Source organism: Elephantulus edwardii, unplaced genomic scaffold (assembly GCF_000299155.1).
Source record: "Elephantulus edwardii isolate Elephantulus edwardi_28Jun2011 unplaced genomic scaffold, EleEdw1.0 scaffold00350, whole genome shotgun sequence".
Taxonomy (NCBI): Eukaryota; Metazoa; Chordata; class Mammalia; order Macroscelidea; family Macroscelididae; genus Elephantulus; species Elephantulus edwardii.
The window spans coordinates 1363757-1371110 of record NW_006400100.1 but is presented as its reverse complement, the minus strand read 5'-3'; the positions used below and the strand labels follow the sequence as shown (position 1 = coordinate 1371110).

General features: G+C 39.4%; 1 protein-coding gene and 1 pseudogene across 2 annotated transcripts in view; one reads left to right on the top strand and one right to left on the bottom strand.

The window, feature by feature from the left end:
- The window catches only part of LOC102858607 (zinc finger protein 18-like), a 24296-nt gene that overhangs the window by 5819 nt on the left and 11123 nt on the right, over positions 1-7354 (bottom strand). The gene's annotated exons all lie outside the window — the stretch shown is intronic.
- On the top strand, positions 5529-7347 carry LOC102846378 (annotated as a pseudogene). Its single transcript, XR_439030.1, has one exon. The product of XR_439030.1 is annotated as an F-box-like/WD repeat-containing protein TBL1XR1-like (transcript).

Sequence of the window (7354 nt, the reverse complement as noted above, 5' to 3'; positions counted from 1 at the left end):
CAACATAATGTTCTCCAGAGTCAACCATTTTGAATAATATTGCATGAGTTCCTTGTTTTTTAATGCAGCATAGTATTCCATTGTGCGAATATACTACAGCTTTTCTAGCCATTCGTTTGTTGATGGGCATTTAGGTTGTTTCCAACTCCTTGCTATTGTGAACAAAGCTGCAATAAACATGGGTGTGCATATAGCTAACCCTTAAGTCAATTTTTAAAGGCAATAAATTGCATGGCAGGAGAATGCCCATTGTTCTCCTATGAAGCAACTGGTGGATTCCAACCATATGCCTTTGGAACTGCAGGGCAGTTTCTTATCACTGGAACACCAAAATTCCCTATGAACTATCTAGGACAGATAATGACATAGAAACCAAACTTAGGAGTGCTTTCCAGGTACATGGAAGGAGAGGACACAGTAGTTATTTTTGTAAGCATTGAGTTTTTCTTGATGGTGACAGGAAACATGGCAATACATTTTGGTGACAGCTGCACAACAGTATTCATGTAATGATGCCACATAATGTACAAATGAAAACATTAAACTGGGAAAACTTAAATTATATACAGTTTTATAAGAATAACAAAATGCATCAACATTCAAATATTCATATATAAATATATGTAACTGAAATTTCCTAAAATTCCCATAATATCTACCCCTATGGTTTTTGTGGCATTTCATTTTGCTATGCGTCTGAGAGCTAGACAATGAATAAGGATAACAGAAGAATTCATGTCTTTGAGCTGTTATGTCAGAGAAGATGACTGAACAATCAATGGACTGCCAAAAGAAGAAATAAATATGTACTGGAGAAAAAGCAGCCAGAATGCTTCTCTGCAGCAAAGATTCTAAAGCTTCATCTTACATACTTCAGGCATATTGGCAGGACAAGCTATTCTTTGAAGAGGCAAATGAAATTTGTAAAGGAAAAGGATCTACTTTAATCATGTAGATTGGCACAGTAACTGCCAAAATCGGCTCCAGTCTGTCAGGAAGTGTGAGGATGGCACAGAATATCACAGGATTCAGATCTGTTGTTCAAAGGGTTGTTATGGAGCCTACTCGGTTCGAGGGAACCTAATAACAATAACCACTACTTTTGAGTTATTCTGGTATCTTCTCTATTCCATTCATTGTCTTAGACGATAAGCTGCCTCTAGTAAAACAATTTTCTTACCCTCAAAGGGAAGATAAATTATAGTTAGAAAAATGCTCTCAAAAAAAAAAAAAAAACAACAAAAAAACAAAAAACTCCTATGCTGTCAAGTTATCTGGATTCCAGTGGAAAAAAAGAACCATTTGTCATACAATTTCTAGACATGATTCTCTTCTTTCCCCATGATACTAGGGTTTATGGTATAAAGAAACTAATATTATACATATATGTGTTTATGTTATATGACTATACCAGTGCCAGTAGCAATAGAGTTAATTCTACTTCAGAGACACTTAAGGAGTAATAGGATAGAGGAGCCATCCCTAATAATTTAAACTGCTGATTTTTCTGCAGTAGACCACCAAGTCTTTATCCTGAAGTGTCCCTGGATACTAATATATTTTGGGCAAGTTGCTAGGAGCGGCTATGCCTTGGAGAGGAACACCATGAAAGAGAGGAAGACCTTTAATGGGATGTATTGAAACAGTGACTTCAGAAAAAGGCTCACGTGTTTCAGGGATAATAAGGATGAACAGGAAAGGGCAGGGCTCAACTCTGTTGTTTATAGGGTCATGCTCAATTCCACGGCAATCAACAACATGAGTTGTACTTGACTCAATAGCACATAACAACAACAACCAATACCATCTCTGAAGAGACCAGAAAAAGCACTTGCTGGTTAGTAGCCAACACACAGTTTGGATAGTTACTGTTGTTCAGAACTATAATGTTGCACAAAGTATCTACAAGGAAAAGGGTGTGATACTTTACAATAGAGTAAAATTAGGTTTCTTACCCAGTATTAAAATGTTTTGATTTATATGAAGCATTCCTTGTTCCTACAGCTTAACAGAAACAAAGTGACATTAGAAGATGGTATCATGAAACAACTTATAAGATATCATCTCACCCCAGTAAGAATAGCAAAATTCAAGAGGGCAGAACACAACAAATGCTAGTGAGGTTGTGGAGAAACTGGAGCTCTTATTCACTGTTGGTGGGAATGTGAGACAGTACAACTATTCTGGAAGGCAGTATGGTGCTTTCTCAAATAACTAGAAATAGAAATACCATTTAACACAGCAATTCCACTACTGGGAATATATCCTAAAGAACTGCGACCCAAGCAGATAAACATACACCCATGCTTATTGCTGTGTTGTTCACAATAGCAAAGACTTCAAAGCAACCCAAGCGCCCATCAATAAACAAATGGACATCTCTGAGAAACTGTGATATATTCACACAATGGAATATTATGCAGCACTGAAAAACACAGATCTCATGAAATATACAAAATGGGTGACCCTGGAGGACCTCATACTGAATGAAAGATTTCATTCACAAAAGGACAAATACTGTGTAATGCCACTGTTCTAGAACAGGACTGATAAGGGGGTTGGGGGAAACTAAGAAAAGCAGGGATAAATAATGTAACAGGCATTGAAACAGATGGAGAGAACTATACAAAAGGAATATATGATTAGGTATTATTGGTATGACAAAAGTTCAGAATAAGAGTTACATAGTAAAGTGGTCAGCAGGGTGGGGGTGGAGGGACTATAGAACAATGAAAGAATTTTTTCCCAAAAAAGCAAACTGAGGGGGAGGGGGGATACGAAGGAAAATGTACAATAATATAATAAATGAATGGAAATCCAAGTTCTTTATAAACTTTCATTAAAATTTTAGAAAAAAAAAAAGATGGTATCATGATTGGAGAAAAACCCATCAACAACATGCACTACGGCGATGACACAACCTTACTTACAGAAAGTGAAGAACACTTTAAGAACTTATTGCTTAAGATATGTATGTATTTAATATGGATTGACTCACAACATCACAACTTAAATATGGATCGGATCACAACATAAAGAAAATAAAAATCCGGACCACCAGGAGACGAAAACATTGATAAATGGGACCGTCTAAAGATGTAGTCCCCCTGTGAATAAAAAACTTATTCCGAAAGGGTGAAAAGAAAACCTACTGACTGGAAAAAAACATTTGGCAAAGACAACTCAAACAAGGGTGTCAACAAAAATCTACAGGATACAACAGAGCCTCCATGAGAAAAAGACTGATAACACAATCTTTATAAAATAAGGGAAAAAATATGGAAAGACCTTTAACAGAGGAAGATATCTGGTGGGTCAACAGGCACATGAAGAAAGGCTCGATATCACTGGAAGTGAGAGAGATGGAAAGCAAAACCATAGCGAGCTATAATATGGCCCCAACTGCAGTGGCTAAATTTAACAGGACAGCAAGCAATAAGTGTTGGAGATGATGTGAAGAGATTGGAACTCTCATACACTGTTGGTGGGAGTGTAAAATGCTACAACCACGCTGGAAGGCACTTTGGCATTTTCTCAAAAAGCTGAACATAGACACTTCATATGACGCAGCTATTCCCCTTTTTAGGCTTATACCTCAAGGAAAGCAGAACTGAGACAGAAATTTGTAAAATGGAAATTTTTATACACATTTTCATAATTCATACTAACAAGAACAGGGAAACAGGCCAAATGTCCATCAACATACAACTGCACTGGGAAAGTATGGTAATTCACAGGATAGAATGACTATGTAGCACTCAGGAGCAATGATTTTGAAAAAGACTGCATAACGTGAGAGGCTAAAGAGCATTATGCTGAGTGAACTTATTTAGGAGCATAAGTACAAACACCATGTAAGACCATGACTGTAAAAATAGAAGGATAATAAGTAGAATATGTATGGATATACAAACAAGGAAGGATAAGAGAAAAGCAGACTGAGGGTGGGGAGGGGAGAAATCACAAGGTCCCAGGTTTGGTAGGTGGAAGAAGAGGTGAGTAATAATAGAACCAACAAGGTACAAATGTGAAACACAAGGTAAACAATTAATGTATACAAATCAATTAAAAAACCACACAATACTTACACTAAATGAACTGGAAACATTATGACAGATGGTGAAAAGACTGAAGTTATTAAGGATTCAATTTTATATAAACCCACAATGAATACAGATGGTAGTAGAAGTCAAGAAATCCAAAGGCCTGTTGCATTAGGAAAATCTGCTGTGAAGGACCTCACCAAAGGGATAAAAAACAAAACCATCATTTTAATGATAAGGCACCCCTGATTCAAGTGACAGAATTGTCTATTGTTTCATATGATCTGAAAGTTAGAAAAGGAATAAAGAAAACCAAAGAAGAATCAATGCCTTTGAATTGCTATGCTGGCGAAGAGTACTGCGTATCTATGGAATGGACTGTCAAATATCGGCCTGCCTTTCTTAGAGGATGTGCAGACAGGGTGCTCTTTAGAGGTAAGGATGGTGAAACTTCATCTCACATATACTGGACATGTTATCCAGAGAAGGCTGCTGTTGTTGTGGTTATGTGTCTTTGAATCACTTGTGACTCCAAGCAACTCTAGGTACAACAGCTCTATCTTGAACCAGCCTCATTGTCTGTGAAACACCTTCCCCCAGTCACCCTAGTCACTGAATCAATCCATCTCAACCAAGGTCTTCCTCTGTTGCACTGTCCCTCCACCCTTCCAAGTATGGTATCCCTTTCCAGGGACTGGTCTCTCCTGCCAACATGCCCAAAGTACGTCAGATGAGGCTTAAAATCCATGCCTCTAAAGAGAAACTTGGTTTCATCATCTCCTGTTTGTTCACAAACTTGTTTGTTTTCCTAGCAGTCGACAGTATACTCAATACTCTTCTCCAGCACCATAACACAAAGGCATCAATTCTTCTTCTGTCATTTTTGGTCTTTGTCCAGCTCTCTGATGCACAAAGTCCATGCCTGGATCAGGTGCACCTTCATCTTTAGATTGACTTCATTGCTCATCAGTACTCTGGAGTGATCACCGACTGCAGATTTTCCCAATCCAGGTTTCTCCACTGCTCCTGGAAAAAGTGCAAGGTCATGACCATAAATAAGGCTCCAAAGGAAGGTACTTAACCCCACCTAGAGGAAAAGTGAGAAGGAATGAATGTGCCAAAAATGCATAAAGGCAGATGATCTGAGAAACCTTAGGAGAGAGATTAATGGAGGAAGAGGCTGACAGAAAAACTACAATCCCTCCTGCAGTATTTCTGGTCTGAGTACAAAATATTAAAGATTTAACTTGTATGTGTATGAATTTGTTTTTTCTAACTATTTAATTATTGACTTTAAAAAAAAATTATTTAGCCCCGCCCCCCCCCCCCCCCCGCAGCGGGAGCACCTCCGCTCGCCACCTGGGGACCCGCGCCCTCCGTTCGCTGGGGTTATAATTGCTTCTCACCCCCCCCGGAGGGGTTATTTTGGGGGTGGTTGGAGGCGGCGGCGGTGAGGGTAATTTCCTTGTGCCTCCATTCCCGGGAGGGGGCAGCGGCGTTGGAGGCCACGGTGTCCAGCATCAGCAGCAGCAGCTTGTGATTGGCGATCCCGGACATTCAGTTGTACATCCTCACATCAATGCACTGCCAATGGGTTACATCCTGTGTTGTGACCTCATGGTTTACATGGGAATAAAGATGAGTATAAGCAGTGATGAGGTCAACTTCTTGGTATATAGATACTTGCAAGAGTCAGGATTTTCTCACTCTGCGTTTACCTTTGGTATAGAAAGCCGTATCAGTCTAATATAAATGGTGCCCTTGTCCCACCTGCTGCATTGATTTCTATCATCCAGAAAGGTCTACAGTATGTAGAAGCAGAGGTTAGTATTAATGAGGATGGTACTTTGTTTGATGGTCGACCAATAGAGTCTCTGTCACTGATAGATGCCGTAATGCCTGATGTAGTACAAACAAGACAACAAGCTTACAGAGATAAACTTGCACAGCAACAGGCTGCAGCTGCAACAAACCAAAAAGGATCTACAAAAAATGGAGAAAACACAGCAAATGGGGAGGAGAATGGAGCACATACTATAGCAAATAATCATAAGGATATGATGGAAGTGGATGGAGATGTTGAAATCCCTCCTAATAAAGCAGTGGTGTTACGGGGCCATGAATCTGAGGTTTTCATTTGTGCCTGGAATCCTGTTAGTGATCTCCTGGCATCTGGGTCTGGAGACTCAACAGCAAGAATATGGAATCTCAGTGAAAATAGCACGAGTGGTTCCACACAGTTAGTACTTAGACATTGTATACGAGAAGGAGGGCAAGATGTCCCAAGCAATAATGATGTAACATCTCTAGATTGGAATAGTGAAGGTACACTTCTAGCAACTGGTTCATATGATGGATTTGCCAGAATATGGACTAAAGACGGTAACCTTGCTAGTACTTTGGGACAGCATAAAGGTCCTATATTTGCATCAAAATGGAACAAGAAAGGAAATTTCATCCTAAGTGCTGGAGTAGACAAGACTACAATTATTTGGGATGCACAAACTGGTGAAGCCAAACAACAGTTTCCTTTCCATTCAGCACCAGCATTGGATGTTGATTGGCAGAGCAACAATACCTTTGCTTCTTGTAGTACAGATATGTGCATTCATGTCTGTAAATTGGGACAAGACAGACCTATTAAAACATTCCAGGGACACACAAATGAAGTAAATGCTATCAAATGGGACCCAACTGGCAATCTCCTGGCATCCTGTTCTGATGACATGACTTTGAAGATATGGAGTATGAAGCAAGACAATTGTGTCCATGATTTACAAGCACATAACAAAGAAATTTATACTATTAAATGGAGTCCAACAGGACCAGGAACAAATAATCCAAATGCTAACCTTATGTTGGCAAGTGCCTCCTTCTATTTTACTGTTAGATTATGGGATGTAGACCGAAGCATTTGCATTCATACTTTGACAAAACACCAAGAGCCTGTGTACAGTGTAGCTTTCAGTCCTGATGGCAGGTATCTGGCAAGTGGTTCTTTTGACAAATGCGTGCACATCTGGAACACACAGACAGGTGCTCTAGTTCACAGCTATAGGGGAACAGGTGGAATATTTGAAGTTTGCTGGAATGCAGCAGGAGACAAAGTTGGAGCCAGTGCATCAGATGGTTCAGTTTGTGTATTAGACCTTCGGAAATAGTTGGAAGCCATGGACCGACTATGAATATGTACATAGCCAAAATGACTGTCCTTGACCCATGTACTGCTATAGTCCCACTTGAACCATGGCCAGTTCACTACAGCCAAATCTAAAAGAAATATATACGTCCAGTGTATATAAACAAAATTG